Source organism: Leopardus geoffroyi, chromosome A1 (genome assembly GCF_018350155.1).
Source record: "Leopardus geoffroyi isolate Oge1 chromosome A1, O.geoffroyi_Oge1_pat1.0, whole genome shotgun sequence".
NCBI lineage: Eukaryota > Metazoa > Chordata > Mammalia > Carnivora > Felidae > Leopardus > Leopardus geoffroyi.
Window position 1 is genome coordinate 129,116,971 of NC_059326.1, and position 27,878 is coordinate 129,144,848.

A 27,878-nucleotide genomic window follows, 5' to 3' on the forward strand; every position below is an offset into this window, starting at 1 on the left:
AAACTTTATGTCAGGTATTGGGTACATACTACTGAATAAAAACACTTCCTTGCCTGATGGATCTTGCAGTCTAATGGAAAGTAGAGATTATTAATAAAGTATGTGGGAAGAAGTTCCTGAGGGAAGAAGGACCTGATGTGGCGAAGGAACTGAAAGGAACCAGTGTTGGATGGTGAAGTAGACGATGAAGGGAGAGTGACCCCAGATAGGGTAGGAGAAATGGGCAGGGCAAGATCCTGTAAGGCATTTTTGAGGCATGGTAAGTAAGTAGCTTTTATTCTGAGCGTAATGGCAAGGCCCCCAACCCGCCCCCCTCCACCGGCTGCTCCGTGGAGAATAGGTTGGTGAATGCAAGAGTGGAAGCAGGGTATCCCGTAGAGAAGGTGGTTGCATTAGTTCAGGCAATATTAGCTCTTGGCTGTTGTGGGGTGGTGGACATAGAAGGGGACAAATCAACAGGGTTTATTTTCTGCTTTGAACATCTGGGTGGTGCCTCTGTACTGGAGGGGTTTTGGAGTGTGACGAATCAAGGCTTGTTTTGCATGTATGTTTGAGCTATTCAGCAGAGAGGTCAGATAGGGAGAGTGGTGAAACCTTTTTTTCTTTTATAGAGTTACTTATGCTTTTAAAAACGGAGGATACAGGATTTTAACTGCTGCTTGTTGGGTGTTCTTGTAACTCAGACTGAGTTAATAATAGTAGACTTCTATTTCCTCTGTTGAAGGGGAAATACCTTGTGGTAGTTATAACTGGCAACAAACAACCCCTGAACTGAAGAACTCAGCATGGGAGAACTCTCATGAAATATGCTATGCTCATGAAATATGATTGGAAGTTAAAGAAGACTGTATATGTTTCAGAGGAGTGAGCACCCAATACCTATTTTGATTTTTAGGTATTTTTTTGCTTATTTTTTGAATTATTTTTCCCCAAGGAATTTTTAGGAGGTTTAAGGAAAAGATATATTACAATAAAATTATAAAATAGAAATAAAAAGTAAAGAATTATAGATATTTGCCAGCTGTTTATGAAAATTAGAAATAGTGTACAGGTGTGTTTTTGTAACAGTGTTAGCATGAGGACATTGTTCCAATCTCAGTACATTTTTGTATTGGATAGAAAATTGTAAAGTTGGTGTTTATCATATATATATATATGATACATATATACACACACACACACATATTCAGAGGATGCCATTGACCTATTCATTGTAAGACCTGCCCTTGATTTATTTTTCTGGTTCTGATATGTACAGACATTGTCATGTGATTCTCTGTAAAAACTAGTTACACATTTGTGACAGAGCCACTTAATAAAGTTGTGGAAGTAGAACAGAACAAATGATGCTTCATTTGGCACTTTTCTCTGGGTAGTTGAGATATTTGATTGTATAGACTAGATTGGATTGGGAATGCTGTGTTCATTAGTCCAGGCTAAGACTTCCTTGAAGCTGGGGATATGGCAAATGAGGTCATAGGATAATAGAACCAAAGACCTCTATCTCGTAACAGAGAGAGAACTGACCCGTGTAATAGAATCTACAATAAAAGTTGAACACTGTATTTCTTGCATTATACTGATTTCTTACTGTGTATTATTTTATTCAAGCTTTAATCCTCATAAGAGGGCTGTGAAATAGTTGGCATGTGGATCTGCACTTTACAGATGAGGAAACTGGGTTGTGGGGAGGTTATTAGTTGTTGAAGGCTATGGAGCTAACCTTGCCATTTGGGACTAGAACTCATGTTTGACTGTATCCAAAGCCCCTGCTTTCAGTCACTATTCTCTGCGGCTGGAACTGAACTAACAGGTCTGTGTTTTTTGCAGGCTTTGCTGAAGTAATGTGCTACACAGAGAAGTTAATGTGGTAGAGCTCAAGTAGGCTTTCATTTCTTAGTTTAGAAGCCCAAACGCTGGAGTCTTTAATTTAGGGGTACTTTATAGATTATGAAGGCAGTGTTGTTTTAGTGTATGTCAAAGAAGTGTTTGGCTTAGAAATACTTGGTGAATCCTGTATATGAGTATGTTTGTTGTTGCGATGGGTAGGAGATGAGATCTGGTATTGGCCACATAAAGATTCTGGGCCACATTTCTCTATAACTCACAGACGTCCCAGTTAGAAGATAGTATCGCTAGTGACCTAAAAGCCATCTTTCAGTGTGTGTTGCTAGATGAGCTTGGGTCAGTTAATGTATATGCTATATTCTACCTCAGAAAGACTAGTTAGGTCTTTAGAACTTCTGTTCCTCCCCCACCCCTCCTCCTCTTTCTGTTTGTTTTAAACAACTGAGAACTTTAAGGGCAAAAAGCCTTCATAAAAAATTTACCAATGAAAGGTAATAGGAGCTTAAGTTATTCAAGATAAGCTTATCAGGGCTTGGAATACCAGCAGCCTGATTTTACTGTAAAAGCAAAAGCACAGATCATAATCTTTGTCTAACCTTCTTACGTATGGGTTGGGTAGAGAAGTATGTGGATTGTAGGAATCACTGAGGACAGAAAGGGCAGATAGAAGTAGACTCTCTGCACATGAGCTTGTAGAACAAAAGGCATTCCTTTGTTGCTCAAGGAGTCCAAACACTGGGAAAGGAGTATAGTGAAAGGAAGCAGAAAGACTTGGTTCTCACAGTGCTATGCTGCTTGGTCATACTTCATGGAGGCCTTCTTAAGATGTGTTAATTCTGGTTACCCTTGGAATTTTCCTACTACTGACACTTCTCTTCATATAGCTTTATCCCTTCATCTTTCCCTCCCCCAGAAACTATATGAAACTTCTTGAAATTTTTAATGAGAATTTTAGATACTCCCACAGTAATTTCTAGGAGCCACAGCCTCTGATATCATGCTGCTTTTGGTCTTTTCTCTTGGGTGATTATATACCTGTCAGAGCTTATATACTTCTGATTGCCTCCTGAGGATGTGATAGCATACTGTTCCTTGATTCTCTAGAAGTGATGAGTGACCAGCAGGTAGGCTTTTTAGCCAGCTGATTAAGACCTCATGCCAGTGAGATTAAAGCAAGGGTTTGATTCCTATAGGTCCATACCTCTGGGAGTGATTTAGTGTGGCTGTGCCATATCCTTTGGCCTCATATAGCCCAGTAGCCCTAGCCTGCTGCCTTGCCAGCTACCATGCTTGGATTGCAAGACAGAATTAATTAAAAAGATGGATGGTCGGGGCGCCTGGGTGGCGCAGTCGGTTGAGCGTCCGACTTCAGCCGGGTCACGATCTCGCGGTCCGTGAGTTCGAGCCCCACGTCAGGTTCTGGGCTGATGGCTCAGAGCCTGGAGCCTGTTTCTGATTCTGTGTCTCCCTCTCTCTCTGCCCCTCCCCCATTCATGCTCTGTCTCTCTCTGTCCCCCCAAAAATAAATAAACATTGAAAAAAAAAATTAAAAAAAAAAAAAAAAGATGGATGGTCAAAAATAAGTTACTGAGTTTAGAAAAGCATAAAGCCCATATGTCTTTACAGAAGCTAAGGAAAGTGAACAGGTGTGAAGAAAATGAGAAAGATGGACAGAAAGAATCAAAGAGAGGGGTGCCTGGGTGGCTCAGTCGGTTAAGCGTCAGACTCTTGAACTTGGCTTAGGTCATGATTTTGCTTTTGGGGAGTTTGAGCTCTACATCAGGTTCTGTGCTCACAGCGTGAAGCCTGTCTGGGATTCTCTTTTTGCCCCTACCTACCCCGCTATCTCTCAGAATAAATAAATAAAGTTTAAAAATAAAGAAAGAGACAGTGCCTGCATTTGGCCGGAACTGCTGTTGTAGAAATGACTCAGTTCACAAGAAACTCACTGCCTACCCTTGCTCTAGAGGGTCTTGTTTCAGTATATATCATCTACATTGAACAAGTTTAGAAGATTACTCAAATTTAGTATCCAAAGTGGATTTTTTTGGGTATATATTGATCCAGGTTTCAAAAAAAGCCTTCATGTAAGTAGAAAAGCTATTTGTTCTTTGCTTATGAATATCTTTTTAAGATATTGTTAGAATCCACTGCTTCAGAATTGCTGAACACTGGAGGTGGAACAGGCTCTTGAAGAGGCTGCTGTTGTAGTATATGAGAAGAGTTTGAAAGTTAAATGAAAAGCAGAAACTAGCCAGTAAAGGTCCATGATAGCATGTGCTTTTCTTAGTGTTCTAGGTTGTTAACGGTATAAGTAATTATCTCCTTACCTCTTAAGAGTGTACTTTTTAATTTGTGCAGTTAGGAAGGATTTGTGCTTTTGAAATACTAGAAATGAATGTCTTTTTTTATACTTAAAAACTAAATTCTATAGTCAGAATTTTGGACAGTGGGTGGATCTGTGAATTTTTGAAGCAGATTGCACATACATAGGTTTTGCTACTTAAGCAAAATACGTGATTTTTCTTAATAGGAGGCTCTAAGAAAGACCATGAATCCAACTGAAAACCACTGAGGATATCACAGAAGAGTTGAGTTTTAAAATTGACATTTCTTCGAGGTGATCTAATCATCCCATCAGTTAAAAATGAGAAAACTGAGGCAATGAGAAATTAAGTGGATTTTAAAGGACAAAATACAGTAGTCAAAGAATTGGAACGAAGACTCCAGGCTTTTGACTTGTAGTTCAGTTGTGCTATCAGCACCAGTAAGGCCCTTTGAACATGGATGAAGCTAAAGGAGTAAGAAATGACAAGTACTTTTGTTCATGGGACTCGTGAAACCTATCTGGGGGTTTCGAAAGTCTCGGTAGTTTTATTTTATTTTATTTTTTTATTTTTTTCAACATATGAAATTTATTGTCAAATTGGTTTCCATACAACACCAGTGCTCATCCCAAAAGGTGCCCTCCTCAATACCCATCACCCACCCTCCCCTCCCTCCCACCCCCCATCAACCCTCAGTTTGTTCTCAGTTTTTAAGAAGTCTCGGTAATTTTAAGACAAAAATTTGATGCCATACTAGTCTGTTTTATTTAAATGAAACCTCTTATTCCCTAGCTAGGTAATGAGAAGGGAGACATAGTAACAAATGTTATGGATTGTGATAAGAGGTATGGATGTGATACTGGAAGGACACAGACATGGCTGTCCTGTCCTGTAAGATGTTCCTTTAAATCCTTCCATGTAAAGATACAGTATTATTAGAGAAATAATGGGCTGATTTACTAAGATACTTTGCTTTTTTTTATATCCATCAGCTCTTGTTTATAGTTTAGTTGGTGTAGTTTCCATGCAGTGATAAGGTCTTTTTTCCCAAGAAAGCCATTGTGACCTATAGAGTAGAGTTCCTTGCCTTTCACAGTCGATGCTATCAGCAGGCCTGGGCGTTTACAGTCACTTATTAGATTTGGCTGACCAGAGAGTTTGCAGAGATTGAAAGATTATTCTATGATTATCTTTTGGTTGTATTACTTTTGATGGCGTCATATCCATTCTAGTTCCTGTGAATCAGTGGTGTGCTCTGGGCCTGCTGTTTAGTTGATTTTCTTTTTCATTTATGCTTAAGTCTACAATATTAAGACGTTAACATTAAGCTTCACTTCCCATCATCACGGTCTAGACCTGAGCTGCCCAGTAAGTTAGCCACTTCCCACATGTGGCCATTTAAATTTAAATTAGTTAAAATTAAATAACAGTAAAAGTTCAGTTTCTCAGTTATGCATTTCAAGTGCGCAATAACCACAGGTATCTAGTAGCTACTGTATTGAACCAGTTCAGGTGTAGAAGAACATTTCCATTGTCAAAAAGTTCTGTTAGACAACACGGGTCTAAAGTGTTATTCCTCATCCACACAGTGCAAACCTTTCTGAAAGCCCCTCAGCATAGTATTAGTAAATGGCCGTGGCCCCCCAGTTGCATTCATTGCAGAAGAGGATATGCAACAGATAATGGGATTTTTCCTGGCTGGAGTTAGGCGTGCAACTGGGTTAGATGTAGCCATGATTTTATTAATAGATGAACAAATTTTATTAATAGAATAATGGCAATCAGAAGATACAGGTTGAGATCCAGGTCTGCTCCTTCCTTACTGGCAGTAGGGAGTTGGGCTAATCACTTGATGTCTTTGAACTTCGGCTTCTTCACTTGTAAAATAAGGATCTGTTTCATAAGGTTGTTGTGTCAAAAGCATTGGAAAGTAGTTTATAAACTGAAGTCTCTATAAGTATATGGTATGAACTTACATGTACCAGCAGTATTAATTTGCAGCAGTAATTTTTAAGTTCTGACATCCTACCTGGAAGGCACTATGAACTCATTGATAAAGAACTCGAGGGATGCCTGGGTGGTTCAGTCGGTTGAGCAACTGACCGGCTCAGGTCATGATCTCGCAGTTCTTGAGTTCGAGCCCCGCATTGGGCTCTGTGCTGATAGCTCAGAACCTGGAGCCTGCTTTGGATTCTGTGTCACCCTCTCAGCCGCTCTCCCCCTCATGCTCTGTCTCTCTGTCTCTGTCCCTGAAAAAATGAATGAACATTAAAAAAAAAAAAAAAGAAAGAAAAAGAAGTTGAAAACCATACGAACAAGCCAACATGTGCTTTAGAGATCAGAAAACTGTCCAGTGACATTATATGGTTAATTTATGGACTGTGTTAAAGATAAAATGATAAGGGTGCCCCTGCTTCTTAATAGTATATCTAAAAGTTCTAGCAACCATTTCACTTGTTTCTGGACCTGTAGGTTGCTCGTTAAACATCACATGGAAAGAAAGATCACTTATAACAACGTTTTTTAATGTTCTCTGTACAGAAGTTTCTAGTATTTTTACCAGAATTCATGATCTTTCTGATCTCACTGGGAATTGGAGCACAGCATTATGGCATTATCCCTGTTACATAGTGTGGCAGACAGGTTGCAGTGGACCCTGGGCTGCTGGGGAGTGGGGTGGGTAGTATGTGGGGAGTTGTGCTTTGGATCAGTCTGACTTGGTCACTGATGATTAAGAAACAATTGCAGAGGTTGCGTTTGTGTCAGTTTCTTACTGATTAGTAGAAATGAAGTCTATGAGGCAACCTTCTGTTAGTGAAGAATACAAACATAATCTTCAGCAAGTGATACTGCTCCAAATCAGATGGCACCACCCAGATGGTAAATTTTACTTTGTTTATTCCAACCCTACACTCCACTGTCAGTAGGATGGTTATCTATGCATTCAGCACTGTACAAATTGTACGAGCCAATGAGCCTTCTGCCCAGAATCATAAAGTGAAACGAAGCAAGAATGTTAGGAACCAAAAACATTTCATATGTTTAAAGTTCAGCTTTTTGTTTTTATAGAATTTTACCCCAGTCTAATACTGAATTTTGACACTAACTGACATTTTATCCCTCAAAAGCCACTTCCTCCATGAACCTTTATTTCCTCCCCCCACCCCACTCTCTATCCCCCACAAATGAGCTGCCCTTTCTCTGTTTTTTAGCACTTTGCTTATGTCTTAGTTATACTAGCCCTTTCTTCCTCCCTCCTTTCCTTCCTTTGGTGATGGCAAATTTTTCAAGTAGGCAGGGTGCCTGTGAGTTGTTACCTCAAGACTATAGTTTTTGAAGGACAAGGACAGTCGTGAGAAAGAGAAAGTAAAATTTGCTGTGCAGGCTCTGACGGCAGACAAAGGATTGGGGGTGGAAATTAGAAGGAGGATGGACTTTAATATATGGAGTATCTTCTTCCATCTTTCTGAAAATAAAAGAAAATGCTCACGTGTTTGAGCTGAGGCTAGATTACTAGCAGGGATGATGTTACAGGGATTAAGATATATAGCAGAAGGCTTGATTAGCTCACTTTTTTGGTAAAATACTAGTTGGGAGAGAATTAGGATTATATTCATTAGGAACTTGAAGGCAAACCTAAGGGAAAAGTTGGGGGGCGGAGAGGGAGCCAGGACTCAGACCCAGGCCTTGCCCAGAGAGTGGAGGCTGATGGGCCTTTGACTTTCTCTTCAGGCACTTGGAGGACCTTTTTCATTCACTGCCTGTAATCTTGAGGTTCATCCCAGCCATTTCTCAGGATCCTGGTGACCTTAAAGAGCAAGCTTCCTTTTTGTATTTGTCCTGGCTCTGGTGCCCATAGCCTATCCATGCTGTGGGATCACTCTTGTTGGGGAAATAGTATAACCTCGTGGTTTAAGAGTATGGATTCTGGAGTCCAGTCAGCCTAGGGTTGAATCTTGACTCTTCTGTGCAACTTTCACCAAATTAATTAAATTCTCTTTTGTGCTTCAGTTTCCTCATCTATAACTATGAAGGAATATGTGGGAGTAAAACTGTATTTCATCAAAACTCACACCATTGATTGTAAGAAGCACCATTGCTTTACGCTAAGCCATTTCTTACTCTAAGAAAAAAATGCTGTCCTTTTAATTATGACACATCCCAGTTTCGGGGAGGTTAAAATAGCAAAAACCCTGTGAGTTAAGATTGTTGTGAGGAGTAATTTGGTGTTTTGCACTTACAGTAGTGTCTGATACAAAATAAGTGTTCCAGGTGTTAGTTAGCTGTTGTTTACTGTTGAACCTGTTCTATTTAGAGAAGTTAATTTAGTCATCTGTAGACTACAATCCTTGCTCTGAGGGGCCTTACATTCTAGCTTTAGAGAAACTCACGGAAAGAGATCCTCATATGACTCAAAAGTAGGGATGTAATTCTTTGGGAGCAGAGTATAAGGAATAAGACCTAACTTTGTCTGGAAGAGAGTCAGGAAAGGTTTCATAGAGGCTGTGGCATTTAATCAGGAAGCATAACAAAAGAGCTCACCAGAAAGAGGAGGGCATCAGACAAGGATGGTCCTTGCAGAGGGAATCGCATGTGTAAAGGCTTTTGGTTTGTAATCAGCCTGGCTGAAAAATTGAGGGTGTGTGTGGGGATGGTGGCTGCGGCAGATAAATCTCTAGAGGTAATCTTCTCCCCCAGATTGCGAAGCGTGTTGTATGCTAAGTTAGGGAGTCTGAACTTTACATTCTGTCCTGTAGGAAATGGGCGGATAACTGGAGGTTTTAGGCAGTGGGCTGATGTGAGCAGAATAACTTTCCTTCTGTTTTGTTATTTATACAGTTATGCCTTGTCGAAGCAGGAACTGCTCTTTTACACTCAGCTATGGAAGTGTGAAGGCTGCTTTTAAACCTTTCTTTGACACAGGTATCCCTTCTCTGACACAATGAGGCTGTCGTGTGCTTTCTAAGGTTGTAGAATGATAATGTAATGAAGTCTTTTTTTTCATAATACTATTTAAGGGCAAACACTGTTTACCAAATTAGATGGCAGAACACTAGAGTGATGCATATAAACTTTTTATATTTTAAGTTTAAAAATGTAATAATTCCAAAACTGCAGAAAAATAGTACAAGAATCAAAGACTGATTCTTTTTTTTACCTCTTTCTTTTTTTTACCTCTTTTTTGCCTCTATTCACTTGACTTTTTAGCCTATTTTCTTTATTATTGAGCTCTTTTTCTTTTAACACTGATGAAAACTTTTAAAATTAATGTACTGTTTATATTCCAGTTTTTTTCAATTGATCCAATAATGTTCTTTATAGGTTGTTGTTGTTTTTTTCCCCTTTTTTGGTAACAGGACCCAGTCTTGAATCAGGTATTGCATTTCGTTCTCTCTCTTTAGCCTCTAATCTGGGATATTTCCAAAGACTATCTTTTATGACAATCGACATTTTTAAAGAATTGAATTTTCCCTCTTTTTCTAATAGGAGGTTTCTTATTTGGTTTTCTCATGATTAGATTCAGGTGACGTATTCCCTGCCAGAATGCTACATAAGTAATGTGTTCTTCTCAAGGTATCACATCTGGAGGCACATGAAATCCATCTGCCCCTCATTGGGGTGTTAATTGTGATCATTACTTGGTCAAAATGTTTTCCACTTTCTTCACTATATAGTTAATTTCCCCTTAGAATTAATGAGCATTCTATGGGGAGATACTTTAAGAGTATGAAAATGTCCTGCTGTTTATCAAAATTTCTCCTAGACTTGGCATCTACAGGTCATTCATGCTTGAACTAATGTTTACTTTAGTAGCTGCAAAATGCTTAAATCGTCTGTATATTTTTTAAGTTTGGTGTTTTTTTTTTAAATAAAAATTCTAATGCATATGCTTCTAGTAGTAATCAAAGAGCTATTTCAATAAAATTCTTAAATTGTTAAACATCATATATTTACAATGATTCTTTCTGAGTTAATAAAAATGGGATTTTGAGGGAGGGTGCCTGAGTGGCTCAGTTGGTAAAGTGACTCTTGATTTCGGCTCAGGTCATGATTTCACGATTCTTGAGATCCAGCCCCACTCTGAGAGCTGAGCCTGCTTGGGATTCATGCTCTCCCTCTCTCTCTGCCCTTTCCCTGCACACACACTCTCTTTCTCTCAAAGATAAGTAAATAAACTTAAAAAAGAATGAGATTTGGGGGCACTTGGCTGGGTCAGTCGGTAGAGCATGTGGCTCTTGATCCTTGGCGTCATGAGTTCAAGGCCTACATTGGGCCTACAGCTTAATTTAAAAAAAAAAATGGGGGGCGGATTTTATTGTCCATCCCACTTCTGCCCTTTTGAGAATTCCTTTCCAGCTACTGACGATGGCCTCCTTGGTTCCTTTGTACCTTGATGATGGCTCCTGGATAGGTTAGGTATGAGCTTAGTAGATTTAATATTATCATTGAAGGGGAATGGGACCACAGGAGACATTGCATTTATAATGGTCAGTATCTAAGAGAACTCTAGTTTATATAGGACTTTCTTAATCTTTTAATTTATTAGTGCTCTAATCATTTTCTTGAGTGAACCACCATTTTGGTGATTCCCTTGGGCTTTTTTATTTTCAAAATTAACAGGGATGCCAGAAATATATGAAGGGATGGAAAACATAGTCCCATCTCATTAAATATCTTCATACTGTGTAACCTTTTTTGGTTTTTGTTTAAAAAAAATTTTTTTTTTTTTTTTTTAATTTTAAAATGGGCTTCACATGTATGCTTTCTGTGTGGCTTTGTGCTTCTTAATCACTATGGCCTGTGTCCCTCACTTTGGCTGTGTTACTCTCTGTTATGAGGCAGGGAAGAGGAAATACTTTGAATGATTTACTGCAGGTCCATTGCTACTACTGTAAAACCAATTGTTAGTAATTTAGAGAAAAAGCTACTTCATTTCTTGGGTTTGTTACATCTTCATTATTTTACATTTTGAGATGGCAGGGAAACCAACTTCAGTTAAAAACACCCCCTGTTTGTGGCTAGAGAGACAGTCAGATGTTGCCGCTCATTTGAGGTTCAGATTCTGAGACATTTATTAAGAGTGCCTACTTTGCAGGAAGCACTGCTCATGCAAGGGGAGGGGGGTTTGTTCTAGAGAGTGATGATGTGCTTCTTGCCTTGATCAGGTGGCATGATTATCTTGTTTTTCTTTTTTGTTTTGTTTTTAAACTGGGCAGATCATTCCTTTCTTTGCTGGATGGTTTATTTTATTTTATTTCTTTCATCATGATAAGTGTATTCTTTAAAATCCATCCCCTGTTTCACCTATCCCTCCCCAGCTCCCCTCTAGTAACTATCAGTTTGTTCTCTGTAGTTAAAAGTCTGTTTCTTAGTTTGTCTCTTTCTCTTTACTCGTTTGTTTTGTTTCTTAAATTCCACATATGAGTAAGATCATATGGTATTTGTCTTTCTCTAACCGACTTATTTAACTTAGCATTATACTCTTTAGTTCTGTCCATGTTGTTGCAAATGGCAAGATTTCATTCTTTCTTATGGGTGACTAATATTCCACGATATATACACATACATGTGCACGACACACATATACATATATGACACATGCATACATGTGTGTGTTGTGTGTGTGTCTTCTTTATCCATTCATCTATTGGTAGACACTTGGGCTGCTTCCATAGTTTGTTATTTTAAATAATGTTGCATAAACATGGGGTATCTTGCTTTTTAATTGAAATATATTTAAAAAAGCAATCTAGAAATAAATAGTTCAACTAATAAGCTGATTTTAATTGGAAACGTGTACATTGACATGGTTAATTATTAATAAATATCAGAGTTGATTTGCTTCACATGACTGTGTTGTAGTAATTTTTATGTGGGGATTTAATGGAGGAAAATTTTAGATTTCTTGATACAGTAAATGACAATGTGTATAAAGTGGATGAGGTAGAAAATGTAAAGATGAAGATGGGGGGGAGTCACAATCTGAAGCCTTCAGTTTTCCCACAGAATAGAGTCACAGTTTTGGCGTAGCATATAAAGTTAGTCTGAGCGTAGGGGAATGCAGTGCTCCTACCTGTGCTTTAGATCAATGTAGATTGGAGTGGCAAGATGGCGGAAGCAGGCAGGGAGAGCTCATCCATTGAGGTCAGAGGCAAAGCCTGATTTAGAGAAGGGCTTTGGGAATGAAGGTGAAGCAATAGATGCAAGAGAGAATGTAGAGGAAGGCGTTTGCAAGATCCACTGTGGCCAACATGAATGAAATTAAGGAGTCTGACATGGCCTGGAAAGTGGTACTGGTTTTGGCAGGAGATGAATAAAGTAGAGGTGGATATAAATATATATTGTATATATGGAGGTAGCTCCAAACACTTGGGTAGGAAGGACTGGTCATCAGAAGAAAACAGAGATGAAGATACAGATTTGGGAGCTTGCTGGACTGAGTGTATGTATATCTGTTGTGTGTGTATGTATTTTGTATGTTGTATAGTTTGTAGTAGAAAGTGTGGGAATGGATGTTGTTGTTCATAACAAGGAAGCCTTATCCCTGGTAAGGCTGAGAACAATCCCAGGAGAGGTCCACTCCATTGCTCAGCTCCTGTGGGTACCAGTTTGCATTGTCATTTGTGTGATTGGCACCCCTACGATTTGTGCAGTGGGGCAGATATATATATGAAAGGCAGATCTTAAGTTTGAGTCTCCTACTTAGGATCATTTAGATCCATGAATGCTAAGTGAAAGGTACTGAGAAAGAGGTGTTTTGACAGGTTGATGGAGAAGGATGCCAGTGCGGTATTGCAGAAGCCAGGTTAGAAGGTTTTATGGAGTAGTGTCAGACGTTGTAGAGATGTCAGAGCAAATGAGGCCTGAAAGACCTTTGTGCTTTACATTTATGAGATTATTATTAATTATCTCTAAAGGATATCCCTGTCCATGGGATGTTTGGAATGGAACACAGATTGCAAGGGGTTAAGCAGGTGAGAAGAGGAGACGTTGGAAGTGACTTGAGGCAACATCATCATTGTGACATGATTTTATGAACTATATATAATATTATAGGGTATTTCTCGGTGAGGTAATTATTTAAAAATAAATTTGCATTTTAGAGATTATTTTGAATTGTTACAGTAATGTTTTATAATTTTCCTCATATTTTATAAATTTTCTCAAAATTTTCTTACAATACTTTGGGAATTAGTAAGATTCTCAAATTTTATTTCCCATATTGTTCATATTATCTCATATTAATTTGTACTAATTTAAAATGTTACATTTCCTATAATATTCAGGAAGCTCGTTTGTGGTATTCTCAGTATACATACCGCCTGTAGAAAATGAGTTATAGTAAGAATGAATCACTTTTGTAAGGCTGTACAGTGAATTTCAGACTTTACATCCCTTGTTCTTTCTAGTGGACCCAAAGTACTTTCTTCTCTTCTTTTTTCTTTTTTTTTTTAAATGTTTATTTTTCACAGAGACAGAGACAGAGCGTGAGCAGGGGAGGGGCAGAGAGAGAGGGAGACACAGAATCTGAAGCAGACTCCAGGCTCTGAGCTGTTAGCCCAGAGCCCGATGTGGGGCTCGAACCCATGAACTGCAAGATCATGGCTTGAGCCGAAGTCAACACACTTAACTGACTGAGTCACTCAGGCGCCCGCTCCCCACCCCCGCCCCGAGTATTTTCTGTTGAATATTTATTTTGAAAGAGAGACAGAGTGTGAGCGAGGGAGGGGCAGAGAGAGAATCCCAAACAGGCTCCATGTGTCTCCAGCGCAGAGCCCAACATGGGGCACGATCTCACAAACCGTGAGATCATGACCTGAGCTGAAATCAAGAGTTGGATACTCCACCGACTGAGCCATTGAGGCTCAGTATTTTCTGATCTTGAATGCATATGTATGTAGTAGAAGTTGTAGTTAGTAATGATAGCTTACATTTCACATATGTAGGAACATAGATCTGTGTTGGGAAAATAATATAGGAGCTTCATGTTTTGAAAAAGTTGTTGTGTATGAACCAAGACAGTACTAAGTTAGTTTATCTTGTACAGTCTTTGCTAGTGTTGGGGCAGGAGGGTTAAGATGGAAGAACCTTTTGATATGGCGGAAAGTCATTTTACAATAATTAAATAGTGACCTCCCTCCACCCACCCCCCGCCTGAATTATGTAAACATTTGACCATTTCAGCTACTTTCTTAATTCTTTTCTTAAAGAATGAGACTTAATTAAGGGATACCTTGTGTTGGCGTGGACATAAAATCAGTGCTCAGTTTGCCTGGGGAAAGTTTTGGGTTTCCTTTTTCTGTTTTTGTTACTGGTTTTTAGTCTGTTTTGGGACTTGGCTAAACTGCAGTGGGTTTTTCTTTCCTTTTTTTGTGAACTGCATTAGCCATTCACGGAACAGAAGCAAATAGCCATTTTTAAAATTCATGTCTTCAAATGTTAATTTGATGCTTTGAGGCATAAATGACCTTTCTAGCCAGCCCAGACTTGTCAAACAAAGGAATGATAGGAACAAGCTGCTGTTTGTTCTAATACAACAGGCTGTTTTTCACAGAGAATTTCAAAACAATTTTGCTTCCCTCCTCTCTAAAACATGAAACTTCAGCCTGTGCTAGGTTTGAATTGAGAAGGAATTGTATATACACAAGTGGTTAAATGGAATCCCAACCACCTGTGCAAAACAAACCATAGGCTTCAGTTTATAGAATCTATAGATGTGTGTAGGAAGTACACGCCTGGCTTCTCAGCCCAGTGTTGGGCCCAAATGTAGTTGAGTCACTGGGTTGGAAGAGAGAAAGGAAGACCAAAAACAGTACATGAGCAGAGTGAGGCATTGCACGTAGCTTTTCTATTATTCTTGTTGCAAATTAATTGCAATGAGTGAAATGAACTGAGGGACTGTTGTGGAATGACTGCTGGACTTGGCACCTAAGGACTTTGGTTTTCACCACAGCTGGTTAAGTAGCCGTGGCCCTGATGTGTCATCTAACCTTCCTGAGTTTCGTTATCTGTCAGATGGAAATAATACTGCTTGTTCTAGTCCATTGACAACTCTGTAAGGATGTTTGTTGAGAGGCACCTACGACATGGATGTAGAAGTGTAAACCCTGTTGTACATTTGTCTCAATAGTGATGATGTTAACGTCTCCCTTGTTTGTTCTAGATGTTGTCCACAGGTACCAACTCTTCTTTTCCTGGTTATGTAAGGAAGTAAATAAAAATTCTGAGTTTCAGTTTTTCATTGGTTTCTCATGTTCTAAAATAAATGACCCGTAATCAGGAAGCCAACAAAGTAAAAAACAGTCCACCTATAAATACAAATCAACCCTTCTATACACTTATCCCCAAATAGTTTAATATCCAATTATTTCCTTTGAAAGTTTAATACTCCACATAGAAGAGTGAAACATGTGCTTTATTTTGGTGGATTGTTTGTTTGGTTTTTCTTCTTAGGTGTCGTGAAAAGGCATTAAAGAAGGAAACAGTTCATTTTTTGTCAAAACATTTTTTGTCATTAACCCAAATAAGCTTAAAAGAGTCACCATTATGTTCTGAAATTTTGTTTTTCTTAAGTTTAAATTGGTAGTACTGTGACAACAGACGAATTCTATTAGGTACATTTGTCTTATTGCCTTTCATTCCTGTCTAAGCAAGGCATAGAACATTTCCGCATTGATTTATATTTGGGGATTATGTTTGATTTTTAGGAGTGACGGAATCATTTAGAAGTTTGATAGTTGTAAAAGACTTTCTATTTACAGGCGTACAATGTGGCATGTAGTTATACTATAGTAGAAAGGCGAACATAAGGATGTGTGTAAGAGCTAAGGAATTACTTTTGACCAAACATGGGATTGGTTTGTAGACCTAGTTTAACTGTTTATTTATGGAGGAGAGGTTGGGAGGGAGAAGAAAGTAAAAAGGAAGGAAAAGGTTTATGAAAGCAAATTCTTATAAATTTCATAAGATCCTTTAAGCTTTTACCACAGGAAACAAATACAAGTCAGATTTTATAATTTGTCATGAGCTGTTATATTTTATGAAAATGCTGGCTTTTAAAATAATCTTAACTTGGATTTAGTAAATGGTATTTTCCCTTTACATAATTCTGTTTCTAATATTTCAGTATTTGGTTGGAGCAATTTTATGAAAAGACCCTTGTTCTGGAAACCAAAAGATAATCATGTTCTGGACATTGTCTAGCTACTAACTAGTCATGTGACCTTGGGTAATTCACTTGAGTTCTGTGGACCTTTTGTCATTTGATAAATGATAGAAAATATAAGTAATTAAGATGTCTCAAATACCACTTAAAATCTTACTATTTTTGTTCTTGGGGAATGTTATTAAAATCAGTAATGGAACTTAATTTTAGATATAAATTCAAAATACTGTATTTGTTTTTTCCTTGAAGAGTTTTCATGTAGCCAAATGATTTAAAGCTTTTGACCACAGCTGCTACAGAAATGTGTGCACAGCTACTGTTTTGGTAAACACAGACTAGTAACCAGATGGTAGTAATACTTTAAAAAGTTAGGCTATATGGTCTGGGAACCATCCAAATGAAATTTTCAGTGTTTTGCCTAGGTACATTGGATTTAGTGCACACTAAATGAGTTTCAGTGTGTTTTATTACTGCAGTGGCTAGAAAGAACAAATAGAGTATTATGTGGAATACAAATAATGCTTATTAAGCTTGCAGTTGATTCCTTCTGATAGATGTTCCAAATTGCTGTCAGACTATATTTACTTACTCATAAACAGATGTGCTTTTGCTTTAAATCAGGATAACTATTGCAAACCTAGTTATGCATATTTTAAACAACTGTTAAGGATTACATGTTAAAATCATTGTTGATTAAATAAGAGGCTGATTTATTATGTTTTCTCAGGTTGTTGGTTTGTGGTGGTTTTAGATCACAAAGAACTTAATTTTGTTTTTGAAATGCTGATTAAAGATGGGATTAAAGATAACTAAAATTTACTTTCTGGTGTCTAACCCGTAATGTATATCTAAGATGAACAATTACTTACATATTAAAAAAAAACTTTAGTCACGATTTAATTATCACCAGATGAGATGTTGGTAGGAATTTAGACATCACCTGACAAGTGTTTGAACTAAACAATACAGTGGTGGTAATTTTAGTCTTAAATTTTGCAGGTTTGATACAGTGTTGGAGAATATTTTCTCCAGGTTTAGTTTTTCTTCCATACGTGTATGTTGTTGTTAGGGTTTATTTGTTAAAATCTTTGCTAGGTGGGTGCCATACTATTCATTAAATATATAAAGCTTCTGTAGCCTCAGATTGTGACATTAATCAGATTGTGAACTAGCTTATTCATGGAAGTCTTGGTCACCATCAGCTCTTTTCTGGTTTGATGATAGGTTCTGTCTAGTTCCGTGGGTTCGTATGATAGTTCCTACTAATTTCAGATTGCTTATGTCTAGCATTCATGTTCACATGCATTCACAACAAATATTTATTGAGTCATCATTATCAAATATTAGACATTATGCTGGGACACATGGGTGACCCTAGTTTTCTGGAGCATACCTTCTAGAGGGAGGATAGATGTTAAATATATAACAGATGTAAAATTGTAGTTGTAAGTGCCTGAAAGTAGAAGTACCTTAATGGCTTCTGCTCCTCAGAAATAGAACTAGTTTTTTTTGATGATACTATAAAAACGGTGTAACTGGCTTGTCTTCCCAGGTTATAATGATTTCCAACCTGAAATATTCTTAATGGCTTTAATCAAAAATATTTATCAGCCTGCACTCATTTCTACTGCCCATCGTCTAAGTTGTGTTTTGCCAGTTGACCAGAAACTGTTCTTGGATCTTGCTCTGCCTCCCTCCTCTAGCGGAGAGCAGAAGAAGGCTAAAGGAGTATGAACATCTGCTTCAGATTGCACACACTGCTAACTACATTAGCTGCTGGAAAGTTATACTAAAACCAAGCAAAAAAGACACTGCAACATAAGGGAAGGGAAGTAGAGGCTCTACGGTTGCTTCAACAGCCACACACCTGCTTGGGAGCTTCTGAAAGACATGTGGGGTGAATGGTAATGGACATGCACTGATAGATTTATTGTTTGAATTTGTGGCATCTAAACTTACACATCTGAGAGGAATATCTATTAATCTTTTAAAGTTTATGACCAGATTTTTAGGCCTCATGTTTTGGACTTTGGGTAAAAACATATGGTACAATGCCAGTCATTCACTGTGGGCACCTCACATGGCCACTGTATCTTCATCATACCAACAGGCGTATATTCGCATCCGACTACATACAAAACCAAAATCTGCTAGTTGCCTTCTGTAACCGAATGCAGTATTTGTTAACCAATGTGGATGATTGATAAAGCTAGAGTGACCTTATTTATTCATCTAAGCATGTCCTGTTAGAGCAATACTAACTGGTAAAGCGGTCCAGATGATTGTGCCAATGTGGCACTTTTATTAATTTTGTTAACACCTACATTAATTCTTTATCGTACATCTAGTATTACATAGATTTGACTAGTATAATACTGGCATTTAGGGTACTTCTTAAAATACTGAATATTCTCACCTTCCTGCTCAATATGAAGGTTAATGAACAAAACCAATTATAATCTGTAGGATGAGGACTAGAAAGTTTAAAGCTAACCCCTCCACACCCCATTCAGAGGCTTATTCAGTGACACGTGGTACAACAATTTATAGAAAAAAAAACCCTGTATGTTTAACACGGAGTGAGTTGCTGATAAGACAGAGACTTGCTAGAAATATGACTTTGAACATCAGCCTTTCCAGAAAAACAACAGTTCAAATATTCTGGGTTTACTAATAGCTGTTAAAAACTTAACACCTCTCCCCCAAGACCTTCCTCCCCTATGGCAACCTAATGTAAAATCGTATCCTGGGAGCCTAGAATTCAAAGTAAATTGTTAGTAATTACAGGCCAGAAACTTGTCATGTTTGATTACATTTCTCTGAGTCATGATTGTTCAGTAGTCTGTATGCTGCTAGTTTGGACCTTCTGTTAGAGACAGCACCAGGGAGGAGACCTGATAAAAGAATCCCGTATTTTTTAAGGGGAATAATTTAAAATAATGCTACTTAAGAGTACCTCATAGGGGCGCCTGGGTGGCGCAGTTGGTTAAGCGTCCAACTTCAGCCAGGTCACGATCTCGCGGTCCGGGAGTTCGAGCCCCGCGTCAGGCTCTGGGCTGATGGCTCAGAGCCTGGAGCCTGTTTCCGATTCTGTGTCTCCCTCTCTCTCTGCCCCTCCCCCGTTCATGCTCTGTCTCTCTCTGTCCCAAAAATAAATAAACATTGAAAAAAAAATTAAAAAAAAAAAAGAGTACCTCATATCAGAACAAACAGGCAATGAACAGCATATAATTCTGCACATTATGCAAAGACATTAAATATACATATTAGTAAGGTAGCAGATGCTTTGGTTCTGAAATTGACATGTAAAATAGCAGTCTTTCTCTGCAGGGCTCTGCTCTAGCCAGCGCTCCTTCACATGTAATGAATAGCTAATTTCAGTCCTATGGTCCATAGGAGACTGACGGGGAACTGGGAAGAGGAAAGCATTCCAGCTCTAAGAACAGCAGGATGTGCTGAGATGTGCTTTTTAATGGAGAAACATTTTAGAACTCTTGGGGGTAAACTCATAAAGAGGGTTGTGCGTGTGTTTTTTGTATTTAAATTAAGGAATTATTAATACAGTTAGACAACCAGGAGTCTGGCAGCTATATTGCAGGAGGGAAAATCAGAATTTGGTGACTGAACTAAGCTCAGAAATACCTTGCACTTTTGATAAATTACATACTAAAACTATGCTGGGTCTAAATGGAGCCATTTATTAGAAATAAGCATCTGAAAATGTATTTAACTTGTTGAAATTTGGGATTAATTTGTATATAAGGAAAGTGAAATGGCTTTTATTCTTCGGCCTCAAGGAGATTTCCTTGCCATGTGAGATCTCCCTGTGTCCATAATTCATTCATACATATATCCTTCCAGTGTTTGTTGAGCATCTGCTGTGTACCATGATGTTGTGGGAGCCCAACAATGAATAAAATCAGTCTCCACCCTCAGGCAGTTGATAGTCTGGTGGAAAGGCAGACTTATAAATGCTGTAACTGAAATGAAAGTAAGGATTTTATGTGTGGAGACTAGAGTTTTTAAGCTAAAAGACTGCTTTTTTTTTTTTTTTTTTTTACTGTGAAGTATAAAATAAATATTGAATAGTACATAAGACATATGCCTACAGTTGAACAGATACTTATGGAATTCCATTTTATGTATTCTTTGTGTTTGCTTTCATTCAGCATTATGTGATTCATCTGTATGGTTGCTTGTAGCATGTTCATTGCTGTATAGTAATCTATTTTATATCTGCACTACTTTGGATTGCTTTCAGTTTTGGGGTATCAACAAGGTTGTCAAGAGCATTCTTGACTATCTTGGTGGGTGTGTACACACACTTCTCTAGTGTAAATATACCTTGCAATGGAAATGTTGAGTCATAGAGTCATAGAGTATTTCAACCCCACTAGATAAGGACATACTATTATTTCTAAATGATTTGTTCCAGAATAAAAAGACTTTTGAAGGATATTTGATATTGGTGCGTATTTGGTTTTTTTTTTTAACGTTGATTTATTTTTGAGAGAAACTGTGAGGAGGGAAGGGGCAGAGACAGAAGGAGACACTGAATTTGAAGTATAGGCTCCAGGCTCTGAGCTGTCAGCACAGAGCCTGATGCGGGGCTCAAACTCAGGAACTGTGAGTTCCATGACCTGAGCCAGTCCATTGCTCAACCAACTGAGCTACCCAGGTGCCCCAGATATTGGTGTGTTGTTTTTTTTTTTAAGTCAAATACTTTCTCATAGAATTTGGTTTTCTCATGAGAAAATGTGGGGTAAGGATAATTAATTATATGTAACTAACACATAGTTCAAAATGTCTTTTCTACCTAACCTGCAGGAATCTTTTTGAAATGCCTTATCACGACTTAATATTTTACTCTGGTAATTGGAATCATCTTTGGCAAACGGAGGAATATTGGAAAGATCTTTGAGACTAGAAGACCTGCCACAATTTTGTTTAATGCTATAAACAAAAGGTGATTAAAAAAAAGAGTATATTCAGGATACAAAAAGTTTAGTGGTTTTAAAATGTTGACCTCACATTTTGAAGTGTACTTCTATTTTTTGTCTTCCCTAATGGAAGAAGAAAGAGGACTGATATGGTAGGGTACTCTTGTTTGAAAAATTGACAATTCTTTGACATGAGGCCCACATCTCTTTTCAGATTTTGTGTGAAATTGAAGAATGGAGGTTTCTTAGGTGCTATTTATTAGAGGTGGTGTAGGAAAAGTACTAACTCTTCATATTGTAGGAATGTCGATAAGAGGTAGTGGATATTCCATGTAATAAACCCCTGTTACTTTCCCAGTCAGAAGAATGTTACGAATATTAGAACAATTAGCAGAGCATTACTTTGAAGATACTAGGGACATTCATTTTAATTGTTTTTGGTCTTTAAATCCATTAGAAATATGAATTATTTTTGTTTTAGTTTTAAATTATGGTGAGGCTCTGCTTTTACAATCTGTATTCATACTGAAAATCAAGATCAAAGAAGCTTTTGACCTTCTGGTCCACAGGTATGAAGACTTTTTAAATACTGACTGCTTTTTAAAAAAACCGTCTCCCCCAGGTTTCTCTGAGACCTGAATTTACAGGGTACTTAGAGTTTGTTTTTGCCACCCAGTATAGCAAAACATGTCTGAGCATGAATATTTGGGATGCTCAGACCCAAAGCTATGTTGGTTGGTGAATAGGAAATTTTGTATTATTCAGTTCAATTCAGTGAACATTTAGTGCGTGTCAGCCGTGTGCCTGGTCCTGGTAGGTACTGGGGACACAAAGATGAATAAAACAGTTTATAGTCCACTGGGACAGACAGGCATATAAACAATTCACCATAGTGTTGTGTGTGCTAAGAGCTGTAATAACAATGTGTAGAGAGTACTTTGGTGCATAGAGGACAGAACAAATACTTTACTGTGTGATATATAGGTGGTGAAGTTTTACATAGTAATGATCTTTCACTGTGTGGATGACCAGATTTGAAATAGGTCATACAGGTGACGAGGATTTCCAGAAGGAGAAGCAGCATATTTAGCTGAAGAAATTGAATGAACTAATGAGTTTTTGTTGTTCATCTAGATTGTGAATAATCTACATGAGATTATATTATGTGTAAAAGTTAAAATTTCATGGCAATTTAGGCAGTGGTTCCAAGTTTGAAATTGTTAGCCTTTCCTTTTTTTTTTTTTTTAAACTCACTAAAATACACATACTCATAACATTTTTTTCTCTCAGCCAGAATTCAGTAGTCAGGCAGACTCACCTTCAACTCCTCCTGGATGTGAAGATAATTTCAGGGGTAGACTCTAGTCAGTCCACCTTTCATCATTTAAGAGATATTTTTTGATTCCAAATCATCTGGATTCAGGAGAGTATAAGGAAGGCTTAATAAACTTAGTCCTAGCTGTATAGGGTGGTGATTTTTAATTAAAATTTAATTGAAATAGTGGTGGACATAACCTTAAAAATTACCCGGCTTACCTCACATTTTATATGTAGGACACTAAGGCCTAATTAATTGGTTAAGGGTCTTGTCCAAAGCTACACAGCCCAGCTGCAGGATGGGATTGGCTGAGGAGATGGTGCTGTGCAGAGCCTCTGACTGCACAGGCCCCGGCTCTGCCGTAGTTTCTGTATGCCTGCTTTTGGTCACAGATCAGCCTCTTATTTACTGCTGTTACGGTGTAGAAAACGTAGCTGACACAGCTAGATTTGAAACAGTATGGTGTAAATAAGAAAGCCTATGTGACCATAAAAAGATTTAGCTGGTGGAAGAGAGATGCTAGAGCTGCTGGTGGGCAGTCTGAAAGGAACTGTTCAAGGAGTTTGCAACCTCAGAAAGGCATACAGGCCTTATCTGATACATTTGGAGACAATAAAGTAAAAACATTGAACCAGGAAGTATATGGGAGCATGGTGAGAAGATTTATTTGTCATGTGGAAGTCCAAATGAGCATATTTTAGAAGTAAGAGTAGCTGGCAGTGAAAGTTGAATGAGCCTAGACTAACCTTGACTAGGGTGTTCTCTCTGACATTGAAGTATTCTGAGAAAATCATGGTGCCGGTGGGAGTAGAGAGTATTAGGTGAATACGGGTTATTTTGACATTGTGGTCCTTGAAATGCCATTTACAAAGGGAATATGCTAGGAAACCTCACAAAATGGTAAAACTGTCACCCTGGCTGTCCTTGTAACCAGAAGCATCTTTTCCCCCTTTGAATCCCTACGACCATTCTGTAAGATTTCTTTTTGGCACTTACATTTAAGAATGGTGATTCCTGGTAAGTGTTCTCTATAATCCTAGGTTTGTGCTCATAATACAGTAGAACAGTAATTGAGGATAGCACCTATACTCATAGGATATATCACTGTTTATTTTCAGTCACATTGGTTTCCCATTCTGAGTCACCCAAAATGAGTTTTATAAGAGAAAACTCTTTGTTTGAGTTGCAGGCCCAGTATTTAGCATGGACTTTTCTTCAGTGTTTACTATTACTAACAGGCATGTCACAAAGTGTTCCTGGTTAGGGTTATACAACTTTTTAAGGAATTGTTATTACTTTCTCATTTACTTTCTTGAATTTCCAGAGTTTTAATACTTTTTTATTTGATTGTCTTTAATAGCCTAGGTTTGGGGCGCCTGAGTGGCTCAGCCGGTTAAGCGTCCGACTTCGGCTCAGGTCATGATCTCGCGGTCCGTGAGTTCGAGCCCCACGTCGGGCTCTGTGCTGACAGCTCAGAGCCTGGAGCCCGTTTCAGATTCTGTGTCTCCCTCTCTCTCTGACCCTCCCCCGTTCATGCTCTGTCTTTCTCTGTCTCAAAAATAAATAAACATTAAAAAAAAAATTAAAAAAAAATAGCCTAGGTTTGAATAAGGCTGTATATACTATCTCACGACTCTCTTCTGGTTAAATTATCCCAGTCTGCTTCTAAAAAGGTGTTAAGTAGTGGTGGCAGTGGTGGTGGTAGTAGCAGTAGCAATAGTCGCACTAGTAGTATTTTATACTGGGATTTTGTTGTCATAGTTCCAAGAGTCACATTCCCAGCATAGTTGGGATGAGTAGTGATGCTGAATGTACAAAGCATCGTGGGGACCCGCTCAATCCCGTTCATACTCCTTGCTTCTCTGCTTGTAAGTATAGCTATTTCAGGACAGGAACAGATGTGAAGCAGATGGGAGGGCAGTCTCAGTGAAACACCTGTCCCCTGATTGACCTCTAGGTGTGATTCAGGCAGTAACTAAAAAGGAGGCTTGACTGGAAGTTTGAATTCTCACGTACCTCACTGCCAGCTTAACCAGAAAGGCAGAGATGGGCTGGGGTGCTAAACAGTTTGGACTGACTCTGCTAACTACGTAAGTGGAGTGAAAGAACATCCTCCTTTTCAGAAACATTTCCAAACTGATAGACCACTGCTGCTTCTTAGAAGCTCTGAACCTAGTAGCAACCCGTAAGCCTCTTGTCTTCTGACATCCTCAGCTTCTTTTTGGTCTCCTTTCTTTCTGCTGCTCTTCTTGGATTATCTTTTCCACTTACTTTTCCCCTTCTAATAATTTGGTAGTATCAGGTGGCAGGAAGAATGGTGATTTGTTCAAAATCTTCTCTGCTCCATCTATGAAATGGGTATTGCTGAAGGCAGTGGAAATGGATGGCTGTAGATGATTTGATCAGCCTTCGCATTCTGCCAGGAAGGGAAAGGAGTGGGAACAAATAGGGATGCCTTTCCAGACATATGTAAGTATTCTCAGTTGAGATTATTTCTCATTTGGATGATTTATTAAAAAAATAAGTAATTGGTATCTCAAATAAAGGGTGCCGCTATATAAAGTATGCCTTCTTCTGAATTGCCACCTTTAACACATTTTCCCTAAAGTGGGTTAATAAAACCCTGTCACTTACAGGCTACTGTTGGAGATTTTTATCACTTCCTGGTTATACTTCTGTGAACTATGAATGCTTGACATAATCAGTTAATTATTATCATTGTTACTAAATATTTACAGGACTCCAGAGTAGTGAATAGTATAGAAAGCAAATGGTACCTTTACCTCCTGAACTGGGAAAAATGATTCATGAAGGTGAAGCTTGGGACAGGGATAAGCCAGCACTCAAGGGAGAAGAAATAAATGAGGGCAGAGAGAAGGAACCCCAGGAACATTTGCCATTGGTCATTTTGGGAACACTTAAGTAATCAAGTATATTTCTTAGAGCTATCTGTAATTTTACTTCATTCGATTGAGGCTTATTTATTTAAAGATAATGTGGTTCCAAGAAGTCTGTGTGTTCCAGAAGACTGTAGTTTGAAGCTTCTCTTACCTTAAAAGTGTGTCTGGACTCCTGAAGACTGACAGGCTGGGTTGTTGTCATTGTGATCAGTAAAAACTGCTTTGATTTAGGAGTGATTTATTCTGAGTGTTAACTGCTTACAACTGCACAGAAGAGGCAGTGGTTTGCATTTTGGCTCCTGTTCAGCTAGGGAAACTTGAGATTCCTTAGTCTTTTCATAAAGCCTGACTAGGAAGCTGGCATCATGGCAGGAATGTTTTAGTTGGATTCAGGAAGTCAGGGTACAAATGTTAGAGCAATTTAGATTGATAGACTGACTATATATATATATATATATATATTTTTTTTTAACTCCTAATTGTGCCTTAAATTATAATCCTATTAAATACATTATTTAAAGTTTGTTCATATTTCAAGAGACTTGTAGGAAGTAGTAAAACCTTCTATAAGTTTGTTATTTTCTTATTTCTCTAGTGACCTTAATTTCTCAATTTTATAGTTTTTCAAAAGCAAAATCTCACAATGCAACAAAATTCCCCTATGAAAGGAAATGTGGTTTTTAAGCTTTGGTTACTTTTGTACTCCCTGGGTGTGTGCTCACTACAGCAGTACATCTGCTAAAATTGTACCCTCTGGGTGTTTAGGAGGTTTTTTGCTTTTGAACTCAGAACTTGACCTTAAAGCATAATTAAGTAAATAATTATTTTCATGTGGAATCAAGTATTTCTCACCGAGTAAGGGATTTAGTAAATTTAGACCGAACTAACTTACATTTAAAAAAATAGTTTAATATTGACCAGAATTAGCACTTTTTGATTATACTTTTGGTATCTTATAGCTCAGTCTTGTCATAATGATAGATTTTGGCCAATCCCCTCTTTGGGAAATACTATATTTAGGCGTGGGTATTGAGCCTAGGGCCACTTTAGTGTTATAAATTTAGAATACGCCTACTGTTTTTATTATAATTGGCTGTGGAAATAATTAAAAAGTTAAAGGAAGTACGTTTATCTTGATTTTTTTAATGCTGTATTTTATACCCAGGTGTGATAGCTAACTTGTGGCATTTACTCTAGGAATCTACAAAAATATCCTAATATTTAATTTTGTGAGCATTTTATGAATAACTTGTGGCTTTTGGAAAATTGATGCATAAAATACTTCAAAATCTGAAGATATTTTAAAGTTTACTTACTCATTGAGGGGGAGAGAGAGAGAGCGCACGCATTGTCACGAGTTAGGGAAGAGGAGAGAGAGAAGGGGAGAGAGAGAGAATCCCAAGCAGGCCCTGTCAGTGTGGAGCCTGATGTGAAGCTTGAACTCATGAATTGTGAGATCATGACCTGAGCCAATGTAGTGTGTAGCATGTTGACTGGCTAATAATTCTGAATTGCATATTTGAGAGTTGGTAGGACAGAACTGAAGAGTTCTCATCCCAAGAAAAAGGAATTTGTAACTATGTATGGTTAAGAAGTTAAGTGGACTTACTATGGTAAGTACCACAGTATTTATATGTAGTACTTACTTGTAGTACCTACAAACACTGAATCGGTATGTTGTATACCTACACCTGAAACTGATACAATATATGTCACTTATACCTCAATAAAAAAAGAAAAACTCAGATTTGATTGTAGTCCATTCATTTTTCACAGCTGTATTGTATTATACTATAGGAGTATGTCACAACTTAGTCTGTTGCTGATGGATATTTGGGTTGCCAGTTTTATAACAAAGCTGCTTTGAACATTATTTCGTGACTCTGACTTACACATGGGCTCGTATTTCTTCAGAGTCTTCCTTCCTACCCTTTCTCTTGGCATGACAATCCTCTTAATCTTTTAAATTGAAATACTAAGAATCTCTATATTAAAGTGGCCCAAACGATCTTTGTGGTTTAGATATTTGTGACCTGTTTGCCAGGGTCTCAGTAACCATACTAAGTAACCATACCAAGGTTTTTTTTTTTTTGGAATAAGTTGAGATTTACAGGAAATTGTAAAGATAGCAGAGTTCCCATTTGCCACTTACCCAGTCTTCCTTAAAGTTAATATATAACCCTGCTATGTTAGTCAGAACTAAGAAATTAACATTGGTACAGTACTATTAAAGTACAGACTTCATTCAGATTTTTCCAGCATTTCTACTAATGTCTTTTTCCTTTTTGAGTATCCATTCCAGGCTACCATAATGCTTTTAGTCATTGTGTTTCCTTCATCTCCCCTAATCTTTGACAGTTCATTGGTCTTTCCTTATCT

At 38.0% G+C, this 27,878-nt stretch overlaps 1 protein-coding gene and 1 long non-coding RNA gene across 3 annotated transcripts in view; one reads left to right on the forward strand and one right to left on the reverse strand.

Moving 5' to 3' along the window:
* The window catches only part of ZSWIM6 (zinc finger SWIM-type containing 6), a 197,906-nt gene that overhangs the window by 78,345 nt on the left and 91,683 nt on the right, over positions 1–27,878 (forward strand). The window lies entirely within an intron of this gene.
* LOC123606188 lies at positions 11,271–19,685 on the reverse strand. Its single transcript, XR_006716147.1, has 2 exons — positions 19,536–19,685; positions 11,271–19,297 (listed from the first exon to the last, which is right to left on the reverse strand). It is a non-coding gene; the product is annotated as an uncharacterized LOC123606188 (long non-coding RNA).